This window comes from Spinacia oleracea, chromosome 5 (genome assembly GCF_020520425.1).
Source record: "Spinacia oleracea cultivar Varoflay chromosome 5, BTI_SOV_V1, whole genome shotgun sequence".
NCBI classification, from domain to species: Eukaryota; Viridiplantae; Streptophyta; class Magnoliopsida; order Caryophyllales; family Amaranthaceae; genus Spinacia; species Spinacia oleracea.
This window is the reverse complement of record NC_079491.1, coordinates 37,273,901-37,287,486: the sequence shown is the minus strand read 5'-3', so window position 1 is coordinate 37,287,486 and position 13,586 is coordinate 37,273,901. Positions and strand designations below refer to the sequence as shown.

General features: G+C 34.9%; 1 long non-coding RNA gene across 3 annotated transcripts; it reads right to left on the bottom strand.

The window, feature by feature from the left end:
• Positions 1–7,682: 7,682 nt before the first annotated feature.
• On the bottom strand, positions 7,683–11,923 carry LOC110794949 (uncharacterized). Of its 3 annotated transcripts, XR_008922153.1 has the most exons (4): positions 11,584–11,874; positions 11,342–11,477; positions 10,408–10,477; positions 7,683–9,479 (listed from the first exon to the last, which is right to left on the bottom strand). It is a non-coding gene; the product is annotated as an uncharacterized lncRNA (long non-coding RNA). The 3 variants fall into 3 exon arrangements; XR_008922151.1 differs by having other exon boundaries at positions 7,683–10,477; positions 11,342–11,499; positions 11,584–11,869; XR_008922152.1 differs by lacking the exon at positions 11,342–11,477 and having other exon boundaries at positions 7,683–10,477; positions 11,584–11,923.
• Between the last annotated feature and the right edge of the window lie 1,663 nt (positions 11,924–13,586).

Below are 13,586 nucleotides of genomic sequence, written 5' to 3'. Positions count from 1 at the left end.
ACGTACCGTCACACTAAGAGTAGGTTGGAACATACTTCTTTATAATGTCTATATATATGTCAGTACATGTTGATGTCTGCTTATTATTATTAAATCAATGCTAAAGTTAGGTGCGTTTATTATTATTTCAAATGCAAGATAATCGCCAGAATTAGTGGCTATTAGTGGCATGAATATGAAAGTGGACATAGAAAATTAGTGGCATTAGATGACCTTAAATACCAATTACTTCAGTCATAGTGTTGGGAGATCTAATTGATGCACTTATGATGCAATATTTAGCTGGTCAACTCCGATAACTTCAGTCTGGGTTGGGGTTGGTTATGCTGCAGTTAGTCCTCAACTGTAGGTGTTGCTTGGGTTCCTGTTGAAACCAAATTATACTCTAATTATGTTGGAGAGACAAGTTTGCAGGTTGCTCAAGGCTACCTTATTGTTGTGTTTTGTCAACTAGGATCAGTGATGATGACTTCCTGCCTAGTTGTTTCTTATGTTGTTGATGCTGGCCTTTTGTTGCTGTAAGTTTGTTGGTCAAGTGATGCCTATTAGCTCAATTGGTAGAGCTTTGTGCGCTTGCACGATGATGTAGGTTCAAATCCTACATACGCAATTCTTTGTATTTCGTTTATGATATTAACTCTTATTTGATGATTCTTTACTTTTGAATCACTTCTATTTACTTTTGAATCAGTTCTATTTACTTTAGAACATATGTATAAATTTTTGGAACATTAGACTTTATTTTTAGAACATGAAGTCACAAACATTGAGAACATAAGCAACACTTATTTGAAAATATTGAATTTCATTATATATATTTCAACTTTTAATATAAAAGAGGTTAAGTACATTAGACATTGAATTTATTATTATTATTATTATTATAGACAATGGTATACTATCAATTAATCCTACTCTATTCATTTGTCTTCTTTTGATTTTAAAGAGCTAATCATATCCTACTCGATTATTATTATTATTATTATTATTATTATTATTATTATTATTATTATTATTATTATTATTATTATTATTATTATTATTATTATTATTGAAATGTGAATTATCATTTCTCTTAAATTCTTGAACATATGCAAAAGAATTTAGAACACGAGACTTAAATTTTTAGAACATGGACGAAAAAAGACTTTAAATGTATTTTACATTATATAGAACAACCTATGTAGGATTTGAACCTACATCCATGTGCAATGGCACATTGCTCTACCATTTGAGCTAATAGGTTTTAACAAAATAATCAAACAAGTTATTCATTGTTGACAACTAATTATGTAAAGAAACAGAAATGGAATCCCAAAACACATATATAAACCTTTAGAACATAATCAACGTTAATTCAGAACATATGCAACGCTAGTTTAGAACATACGCAACGTTAATTCATAACGTATTTAATTCTAGTTTATTTGCACCTCAACATTGGAATTGGTAACAACTCCCTCGACATGAATAATTTTCACCTGAACATTGGAATTAGTACCCTTAGCTGGTGTTATATCCATCTGATTGTTGGAAAAAGTATCCATCCTTCAGAGCTTCATGAGCCGTAATTATCTACACCTGAGCTTCAGAACCGGTAATAACATCACTAACAGTGAGCATCTTCAGATGCTTCTGAAGCGGGCATTACATGCATCTGAGTATTGGATACAGTATCAACATCCCTTGAAGCTTCCAGAACAGGCATTTTCTACACCTGGCTGTTGGAAATGGCATCGGCGTCTTTGCACATAGCTTCAATCTAGTTGTCCTGGAAAGAAAAACATGATGCTCCATTGGCTTAATTTGATTGATAAGAGATAGGAAATTATTCCTCTGCTTACAGCAAATTTCTGCAGTTTGGCGCATGTGATCTTTAGGAATGGGAAGCGTTACATTTAAAATAAAAATGCATGTAGTTAATGGCCAGCCAGTCGAATTCTAGCCCCAATCGCAAATAAAAGGCAGTAGATTGCAAATGAACTGTTCTAAACAATACTACAGAAGACATTATGTGAAGCTTGGTTTTTGGCCAACAACATCATTATCAACATCCAGAACTCTCAATTCTTCTATAGAAGCTTTAGCACAAGACCAGGTAGCGTGGTTTTAAAACTAAACAAGCACTGAATGACATCATGTTAAGCAGAGAGATGATGCAAGTACGGAAACACTAAAATATATCAATAAAAACTAATGTAGAACACTTGTAATGATTTTTAAAGAGTAACAACGCCAATAGTACATAGTTCTGCTAACTTATGTGACATTTCTAACAGATGATTTGGCGATGTTCCCAGTTTATAACATAAGCGAGGATGATTTAGAACATAATCAAGGGTGATTTAGAACATAAGCAAGGGTGATTTAGAACATAAGCAAGGGTTATTTACTACTGAATTGAAATTTTCATGATCAACAAACCAAAATTCAGATAACCTAAAACATAAATTTTAATTTCCCTAAAATCAAGAGCATGAGTTTACCAATTAGTAGAAACTATAAAATTCTTATGTGTTCAAATATCAAACTATTTGAGTATATTAATGATAAAGTTATGCTTGCATCTTTATGAAAGCATTAGTCTTGCATTAGGTTTCATCTTATCACAGGTCATAATATCAGGCCACGGTATTCTTAAGTTCCCAAATAAATCTAATATTCAATTCAAAAACAAAGAAATCCTTGAATTCCTAACTAAACCCACAAAAAAGGTTAAAAAGCATTGGATCCTCTACAAATTAAGCTAACTACTTCTACTAACAAAAAATTATAGCAGGGTCAACGATGGAGTCCGAATTTATTGCATTGGACTTGGCCGGGCAAGAGGCGGAGTGGTTGATAAATTTATTGGCCGATATTACATTGTGATTCCCAAGCTGCTATTTGTGCTGATAAAAACAATGCTTATAACGGCAAAAAGAGACATATTCATGTGAGGCATGAATCTGTGAGAACATTAATAGAGAGTGGTGTAATTACTATGGAATTTGTGAGATCTGAGAGTAATATAGCAGATCCTTTAACCAAGGGACTAAATAGAAGATTAGTCCTTGATACGTCGAGGGGAATGAGGCTTAAGCCTGTTAGTTGAGAAATTCATGGTGGACACCCGACCTTGTTCACACAAGGTTTCTTGTGGTCTAACGAAGCCATGGAAAGAATCATTCTTGTACACTTCCCATTCCTATGACTTGTACATATTTTTCATGAGGTTAAGCTTTTGTAGCTTTTAATGAAACTCATATCCCAGAATCTGGGTGGTCCTAATGAGAAGGACTTGATGAGTTCACCGTATGTGTATTGAGAGGTTGAGCAATAGCTCTTAATGATTTCATATCCCAGGATATGGGTGGTCTATGTGATAGACTTGATGAAATCACCTACTTGAGTGTGAAGGTTTGGCCACCTTCTATGGAAAACTTGGGCAAGTTTTTCTAGAGCACTCATGAGCATCCCAAGTATAATGGCCGTTGATGATTGTCTATCGCGGAACTCATAATAATCTAAGGTTTTATTTCTTGGTTGGGATAGTTCCAGATTTGTTCACTTTCTCAATAAAGGAATTGCCTAATCTTCACTATGTGTTGGTTCAATCGAAAGACACCAACATTTAAGTATCAAACCTTCCATAAAAATGCTCAGAATTATTTTTCTTGTTTTTCAAATGGGTCTTTGCATTTGTTGGGGATTGTTGGAAATAATGCAAAGAAAGAGTTTTACCATATTTTGAAAATGTCCCACATTGGTAGAAATGAAAAGTAGGCTTTTCAAGTGGAGTATTTAAAGAAAAGGATTTTGTCCCACATGGAAAGAAAACAAGCTTTTCCCTTTGTTTAAATATAAGGAAGTACTCCCTCCGTCCCGGAATACTTGACATGTTTTCCTTATCGGGTCGTCCCTTAATACTTGACCTCTTTCTAAAAATGAAAATATTCTAACAATATTATATTATTTCTCACTCCACCCCTATTAACCCACCTACCCCCTACTCCATACAAAAAATAATTAAAAATTCAACCACTCTCCCCCAACCCCACCTCTTAACCCACCTCCCACTAACTACTTTAAAATAATACCCCACTATCAACTACTACCTATTAAATTAAATAAGTCAATTCAAGTCCCTTAAACTTTGTGCCGGTCAAACCGAGTCGAGTATTCCGGGACGGAGGGAGTAATGTTTATACTTTGAAGTACTTCCCCAAGTGTGTGGGCTAGAAGGGGGAATCCCCACGAGCGCCGCCGCCGCTCGTCCGGCCGGTTTGTGTTCGTGGCACGTGCGCGGTGTGGTGGGGCCTCCTTTTTGGGCCAAGTCGTAACTGACGGTCCAGTCTTTATGAGACCGGTCAGTTACGTAGCTCACTCCACCCTCTTGAATTAAAATCGTAACGGTCGTCTTTATTACGTTCCTTGATTTTCGCTTCCGTTTGAATTACTCATCAAATCAATTCTGATTTTCAGTTATACGAAGTTTTATTACATGATCAATTATGATCGGCGGTTACAGGTGTTTTAATTACCCATTTAAATGCTGATTTTCGGTTACAAAATCTGTGTGGCTTTATAATCAGTTTGGGGATCAGTTTCAAACCACACCGAAAATCAAACTCTCTCTTTTCCTATTCTGAGCATTATTGTGAATTCCACGTTTCTACTTAGTTGAGTGCACATTTTGGAGAAACGTTGTGTAAAATCTTGGGGGGCTACGCCTTTTCCGATTGCACCATAGTCGGGGGCGAATTTTGCTTCTAAGACAGTGTTTCATAACACGTCACGGCTTTATTTAATTACATCAAATATTCGGCCCACATTTTATTAACATTTTCGGATTTTACAGTATCATTTCCTACACTGACAAGATTCATAAAAAAAGCTCAAAACAGAACAAAGATTGTACCTCTCTTGGTTCATTAATTAGGCAACTCAGGTGCTGGAATAGGAGAAATTTGGGTCGGAGAATAACTCTCAATGATAAGATCGCGACTCCAAAATGTCACAAGTGTTCGCTTTGAGAATCGATCAATCAAGTCCAGGGCCCTACAACGAACTACAAAAACTTTGCCAGACTTTGTAAACCCAATTATCGGCTGGTGCAATGGAATGTTGAAATCATATGTAAAACGAACCGAAACCACCACAATCTCAAAAATCAAACCATGCTTGGAAGTACACTTGGATAAGCACCCTCCCATCACACACAATGCAGTATAATTCGATCGATCTTCGATTAGCAAATGAGGGAATATCTCAAACATCTCCCGGGCCAAATCGAAGACAATAATCGGGCCATTAATGATTCTCCAATACAATGTCTCATTACCTAATAACGCTCCTTGAATCATCTTAATTGCATCAAATTCTTCAAAACCATTTTCGATTTTTACCCACATGTTAGACCTAAGTGAGAATACATGAATTGCGGGAACAATTTTGCCCACACGACCACAATAGGAAAACAATATCCTGATAATTTTAAAGTCGTCAACAGATTTAACATACCCAAAACCCCAACAAGACCAACAAGACCAGCTCTGGTCAGTATAGTCTCCAGCGTAGAATTTGTGTGATTGATTAGTAGTAGGATTATACAGAAAAATAAATACTTTCCACGATATTCAGCAAAACAAATTAACCCATTTGAAGCTACTAGTACATAATTAACTTTAGGTAACACCGAAAAACTGTTACATAAAGGGGGTAAAGTGTTTCCATAGATAATAGGTAACACTTTATGGGTGATACATCTGCTCGTGCTACCTATTCTATTAGGTAACACTTTTAATAACATATGATAACACTTTTACTAGTGTTACCAAAAATATTTTTATGTAACACTTTTCCATTCCTATTGTAGCACTTTAAAAGTGTTACTCGTAATATCTTAGGTAACACTTTTTAACCATTCGTATCACTTTTTTATATCATCTTTTGATCTACAGTAACACTTTATTGAATCGTAGGTATCACATTTCACCATATAACGTAACACCTTGTTCATTATTTAGGAACACTTTTATATTCTTAGGTAACATTACATATTTAACACTTTTTAATATCTATTGTAACACTTGCAAAGTAATGCTTTTCATTAAATATAATAATTTAACAAATATTACAAAATTGGTTCATAAATAATAATAATAATAACGGTTTTTTCATGAAATGCCCACGAGGTTTAACGAAATGCACCAAATACACCCGCGTGTTTCAAATTACATAATATACCCCTATTTAAACTTATTTGCACCAAATGCCCCTAGACTTAACGGAAGTCTAACACCGTTAGTCATTAGTTCGAATTAGCCCTTAATTAACTTAATTAATTAATAATTAACTAATTAACTCCATTTTTCATTTTCTTTAATTTTTTTTTTCCTCTTTTCAATCACCTATTCCTTCTCTTCTGGTTCGAGAATCTCAACACCATTAGAAACTGAATTTGAAAATCCCTTAAATCCTCATCCATTGACAAATCCTCAAAAAATTGAAACCTTGAAAACCCAGATTCAATCTTCAAGAACAAAAACCAAGAAGAAGTCGAAACCAGCCTTAAAGACGCAAGCCAAGATCTCTCACTCTTCAAGTTCAAATCCAGTGTCGTCGTTGTGCTCGTTCTCTTCATGGTTTTTGGATTGCTCAATTCATAGTTCGATGGTAAAGCCGTGGCTAAAATCCCATTCGTAACACAATTTATGGAAATTGAAGAACAGACTCAAGAACAATAGAAAATGAATTCGAAATTTCTGAATTCTAATCCTATAATCGAAAATCTAAAAACCAAAATAGAATTACTAGGTTCTCTAATCTCTACTAATCGCTGCTGCTATATCTCATAATTACGATGTTGCTGCTGCTATGTGCGAACAGAATCAAAACAAAAAAAAAAATCCAGAAAGAAGGCAAGGAAAAACGAAGAAGAAGAAGAAGAAAACTGAAGAACGAAAAACTGAAATTCTAGCTACAAAATTAACTTTTTCCTCTTCTCTTCTCTAATTCTATGTGCTGCTGTCCTATACTTCCACCAACATATAATTCGCATTTCTAGAAATCGAATTGAGACAATTTGGGGAAAAAAAATGAGAATTTAGATTGAAGATTTTTTGTACGGGAGTTAGATTGAAGCGGAGCTCGGTGGTGGTGTGGGCGGAGGTCGGTGGGGCGGAAGTCGGTGGTCGGTGGGACAGAAGTCGGTGGTCGATGGTGGTGGAACCAGGAGGGAAGGGGATGGATTGTTGTTGAGCTTGTTGAACCAGAAGAGAAGGAAGGGGGTGAGTGAAAATAAAGAAAAAAGAGAAAAAAATTAAATTAAAGAAAATGCATAATGGAGTAAATTATTAATTAGGGGTTAATTATTAATCAATTAGGTTAATTAAGGGATAATTCAAAATAATGACTAACGGTGTTAGACTTCCGTTAAGTCTAAGGGCATTTGGTTCAAATAAGTTTAAATAGGGGTATATTATGTAATTTGAAACACGCGAGTGTATTTGGTGCATTTCGTTAAACCTCAGGGGCATTTCATGAAAAAACCGTAATAATAATAATAATAATTATTATTATTATTATTATTATTATTATTATTATAAAATGATAATTCTTTTAAACTATAAAATAATATTATTATGTACAACACCAACCACAAATGTGAAATTGACATACGAAACAATAATATATTGATGTATTTAATAATTTAAATTGATATAATTTCATAGTTATATACAAAAACATCCAAAAACTCCAAAACAAAGAAACAAAAACCTGCAATCCATTGTCTCAAAAAAAAAAAAAAAAACCTGTAATCCTACTAACGATGAAACCGAGCAAAACGGTAACCTCAAGTCAACAATGACCAAAACTTCAACAGATAAGCAACAACAGAAAATGCCCTTAAAGCCAACAACATACATTGCTTCCCACCAGATTGAAATAACACCCATGAAACTCCTTATGTGAACTCAAAAACTGCAACTCAAACCAGCAATCAAAATAGAGCAGACCCTAGTCGATCTTCACACAACAGGGAGCACCAAAATCATCAGGTTTGGTTAGACACCAGTTGGCTTACACACCCCAAAACAACAACCAACCCAACAATAGAGATGAACCACTAGCCAACTCCGCCAGTATTACCAAAGTAACACCCACACCACTCCAATGCCTGAATTCGAGCAGTACAGAACAACAACGGCAACACCAAAACTTCCTAATCCCTAAAAAAAATGAATGTGCAATATTAACTACAATGTTTAGAGTCATCTTCAGACTTCAGCTCAGATTTGTTATCCTCGGATCTATCTTGTGATTTTGTTCTCCTTCCCTTCCTTATCTGCATGACCTATCATCGGTCCCTAGACTAGTCTTTTCCTTCTTGTTTAGATGCATCACCTGCCTTCTTTCGACTCTGCATCCATGACAACCAAAGAAGAGTACAGAAGTTGAAAACACTGTAAATACTACTCCCTCCGTCCCTTAATACTCGCACCGGTCAAACCGGTGCGGAGTTTAAGACATTTGAATTGACTTATTAATTTAATGGATGTTAGTTGATAGTGGGGTATTTTTTATTATTGTTAGAAGGAAATGTGTAAGGGGTGGAGAATGATGAGTGAGAGGTGTGGATTTTTAAATGATTTTTTTGTAGGGAGTAGGGGTGTAGGTGGGGTAGTAGGTAAGTGTGAAAAATGATATAATATTGGTAAAGATTTCCATTTATAGAAGCAGTGCAAGTATTAAGGGACGGCCCGAAAAGGAAAGCTGTGCGAGTATTAAGGGACGGAGGGAGTACTAATAGTCTAATAGTAATCTTATCCTTCTAAAGTCTCTTTCATCTTAGTGGGACTTCTCCCTCTCATTGCCGAAACCTAAACACAGTTACGCTTAAAATTATTAAACTTTTCATATGAATAGTTAACTAATTATAATTCATAAATGTTATTACATAAAGGAACCTTGTACCGTCTTAGAGCCAGACCTCAAGTTTACACTCCTTGTCCTCATCTCATCGGTATTCTCTTCACTTGAGTGATTTAGTTCACCCTCTACACCAGATATGTACTCGTTACTATCTTGTGCCACCTTCTGCGATTGCATCTTACTCCTCTTCGTTTGTTTTCAGCTCTTCACCATTTGACTTACTTGGTAAGCCATTGATTCAACCCCCGGACCAATTCCTTCATTTTCGATCTATTATCTTCTATCCTCTTTTGCCTTGGTCTTTCATTATCTGACATCTTGACCTCCTACAAAAAATATATTAAACATGTCTAACAAAAGATATTTCTATATTAAAAAAAAAAGTATCAACAACCAGAAAAGATTATGATATAAATATGAACAAGGCAGTAGCAACAACTATAAAATTGAACTTTGTGTTCTGGAGTGGATATTCTGCCTTTTGGTGTCTTTAAACGTTATAGAACTGTGTGTTCTGGAGTGGATATTCTGCTCCAGCGACTTCTAGCTGGGTTTGGCAGCACCTATGTAAGAAAAAGGAGTGAATGGATACTAAAATCACGCTGAATCAGACCCTGCAACTTCAAAATTATTTTCTAAAAAAAAAACTCCAATTGAGAAAGCAAAGAACTATAGTGTAATGGACATTGGTCTTGATTCAAAGATCAACTCGTTATTATGATAGTCCTGACTACATCTGCCTCTTGTAAACTTAGTGTGCTTAAGAAGTCAGGTATCAAAGATAGAAAAAAACAAATGTGTTTTCCGTTGGCTTTAGTGAACAACACAAGGGTAATATGATGAATATCACCCGATCGTTATTTTGTAGAGCTTCAAAAAAACTGTCCAAGCAAAAAAATGTATATAATGTAGAAAATAAATTACAAAATACTAAAAAAGTATGAGTAAAACTTGTATAAATAGAAATTGGGTCAGAATCTCTTCCTAAAGGTTTGCTGCTACTTGACCAGTTAAGGTATCCCTTTTAACACTTTTCAGACAACTTTTATTTAACTGAAGCTACTTTGCATGGATTTTCTACAACTTGCACGTCTACTGAGGTCACGTTCTGTCTAAATCCCCCTTAGTGCCAATACATTTTTACTCCTTAACCTTAATAATCTTTTGTAACTACAATATGATAATCCTATATCAAAGTTTTGTCATATAAAAGGAAGAAAAACTTATATAAGAAGGAAATAAAGTGTTCTACTGGTGTCTGCGATGATAAAAGGAAATTCTCTATTTTGTGTACTAATGGTGTCTACGGTAATCAAAAGACATTCTCTACTCCCTATATATGATATGGAATCAACAGAATATAAAATATGTAGGTTGGTTCATGCCAGTCTTCTGTATGTTTTGTTAAAAGAAAATGCATCAACTTTCGACTTTGGCAACCAGCTTTTCAAGGAACACAATTAGCTTTTCACACATACTAAAGACACATACGGTGTTCTTATCTCTATTTAAAGAAAACGCGTCAGCTTTTGCGGGAAATCCTTCCATTTTCTCCTGAAACCTGCAAATAAGAGTGGGTGACAGATTACAAGATTAATAATGTCATAATATCTTTATTGTAATGATAGCTGTTAAAATGACGTTAAAATAATCTATATACTTGAACAGAACTGAAGCCAACAAGGCCAGCTGCAGATGTTTTAGAGGAAGAGCTCATCCCACCATTGGTACCACAGGTGTGGTGGTTGATACAGACACAGGTGCCTGTAGTATATAGGGATATTTTACCATTGTCTTTGCCTCAAACCCACCATGATTTTGTATTAGATAACCCAGATTAGAAAGTCACTACAGATACTAGGGGACCTCTATTATTGCTTTGTTAGATAAAAATAATGCTACCACCAATAAGTCAGTAAGAAAAGTATGCATATTGCATCTAAGAAAACTAAACCCATGTGAAAATACATTCCCTGGTAAATATTTCTTTTTAAGAAAGCCCAACTTTATAGAACTATCCAACAACAATCTTCACATAGAAAAACAAATTTGAACATGCTAGCGGACTTTGCAGATGCATTCTGAGCAGAAAAGAAAACACACATACAACAACCTGCTCCAAGAAATAGTATTTGCAAACCAAACACACAGACTCACATTCAGCAACCATACCAAACCAAAATACACAGACTCACAGTCAGCAACCAGGCAAAGTGAAACCACAAACTATATTCCTCCTCGAATTATACCAGAAAATTTAGTTTTGAACAAGAACCCACAAACATACTCCCTCCTGAAAACCCAATTGAAGGTGAAGACATTCTAAATACCGAATCAAAAAATCACAAAAAAGTAAACACTATAATATTCATAGAAATCTAGAAAATGAAGTATTAAATAACCAAAAAAAAATAAGAACACCCACCACAAATGAGAAAATAGAAATTGGAAGCCTGCAAATTCGATAAAACCCGATCAAGACCAATATTAAGACCACGAAATCGGAAACGCGAATTCGATGAAACGTGAAATTAGAAGCGCCCATTCGATGAAATTTCCCCCTTCCGATCAACGCAAACAAAACTATTTACAATTGTGAAGCAATCAAACTTCTAAAAGGTTAAATTAGTAAAAAAAAAAAAAAAATTACGAGATAATTGAACTTACATAATTTAGGGTTTGAAAATAGAAAATCAAAGCCCTTATATTCTGTAAGAGTATGAAAGAATGATGCAATGTTGTTGAATTTAGTTAATCTAAAAAATAGAGTATGAAAGAACTTGCAAGGGTGAAGAAATTGTTGTATGAATGGAAGATGGAGGACGAAAGGTGGAATAAACAAAGAGATGAGAGGTGGAGGACGGAGATGTGATTATGTTTCGAGATGTTTCTAGGCAATTTTCCATTTTTTCTTTCATTTTTTTAATAAGGGAATCTAACACTAATTTAGGTGGGCCTAATCTAAGCTTCCCTAATATCTTGCTGTACACAAAACTCAACGAGTATAGAAAAGAATTGATCAACAAATGTTAGTGAATTAAGATACTCCGTATTGAAATTTAAAAGGGTTACCAATTAGTGTTACGTAATACTAAAGTGTTACAAAGTAGTGTTACCGTTTATTAAAGTGTTACAAATTGGTGTTACCTAATATTAAGTGTTACAAATTATTGTTACCTAAAATTAAAGTGTTACCAAAGTGCTACTTATACATTGAATAATTTTACAACTTTAAAAGTGTTACCATTGGTGTTACCTAATGTCACTTTAAGACCCCACTAGCGTAATCTCATCACCCAAATCAACATAAAATTGAACATTTAATTTAACCAAATTGTTTTGAAAATCATCATGATTATCATCATCAGTACAAGAATAAAGGTAAAAATCATCCGCTGGTTGAATAAAGAGAGATTCAACGGGAGTAAAGGGGTGAGAAAACACAGATTGATTGAAATGATTTTGGATGAAATTGGGATCTGAGATGGTGGAATTCCAGTGTTTAGAGAGTAACTTACACTGAATCAAGGGTTTTATGGGCAGCATAAGAAAGATTTGCTCCATTATATATTTATATCATCAGACAGCTGCGGTTGTTCAACTTGGTGTCGTCTTTCCATTTCTTTCCGTTGAACTCTAACTCTCTCAACTCGATCTCTCTTTCTGTTGGTTTTAAACTCAATTGTGAGCTCAATTCTCTCGATCTCTCTTTCTTTCTCACAAATGAACTCAATTGAGAGCTCAACTCTCTCGATCTCTCTTTCTGTTGGTTTTCTTTTTCTTTCTCACAAAATGAGAAATAAAAAAATATTTCTTTGACTTGAAAGTTGAAATACTTTTCCAGAAAATAATCTAAGCCTTTTATCTCGCCGCAGCTACGGTCCTATGGAGATACGTAATCTGTAGGTAATTATCGTTGTACAGGCGTAGAGGCGTATCCGCGTATAGCTAATGCCTCGTGCTTTAAGCCTATATGGCTATATCATAAAAGCCCAACCTCTGTTTCCCATTTGCTTTTTAAGTCATTTCTAAAAACTTATCCCAGTACTTCCTCTACTTTTTTTAAATGACAATTATTTAGGCACGTTTGGCAACGCACGATTTCAAACATGAATTAGTGTGTGGTCCGAGTGTTGCCTCGGGTTTTTACTTTTATTCGGCTTTATTTGTTATAAATATGTGTCCGTGTAGATGGTGGCGTCATAGAATTATGTGGTTACAAACAAGCTTACAAAAGTTGGAATAAGTAACGCTAAATAGAGTACGGTTAAGCGTGTTAAGCGTTTCATAGGAGAATACAGTACGGTTTTCTCTAGTAACAGTTATATGGGATAAAGAATAGAGAACGTTTATGTCACTTAACCGTTTCATATTTTTTACTATAATAAAAAATAATTATATTTAATAATATGCATGTACATGAATCAAATCATAACACATATAAAGGCTTGAACATGTTTTACTATTCATGGAACAGTTAAATGACCATAATACCCTTTATTCTTCTTTGTTTTACATGGTTTGCCCTTCTCTCCAGATCATGCCACGTTCGTTGCCTTCTCTACCTCCTCTCCAGATTGTGCGACGCTAGCTTTCTCTGCTTCCAGGCTTCCTTCCTTCTTCTTCTTCCACCTCTGGTTCCTAACCATTTTCTATCCATTTTCTAGCTC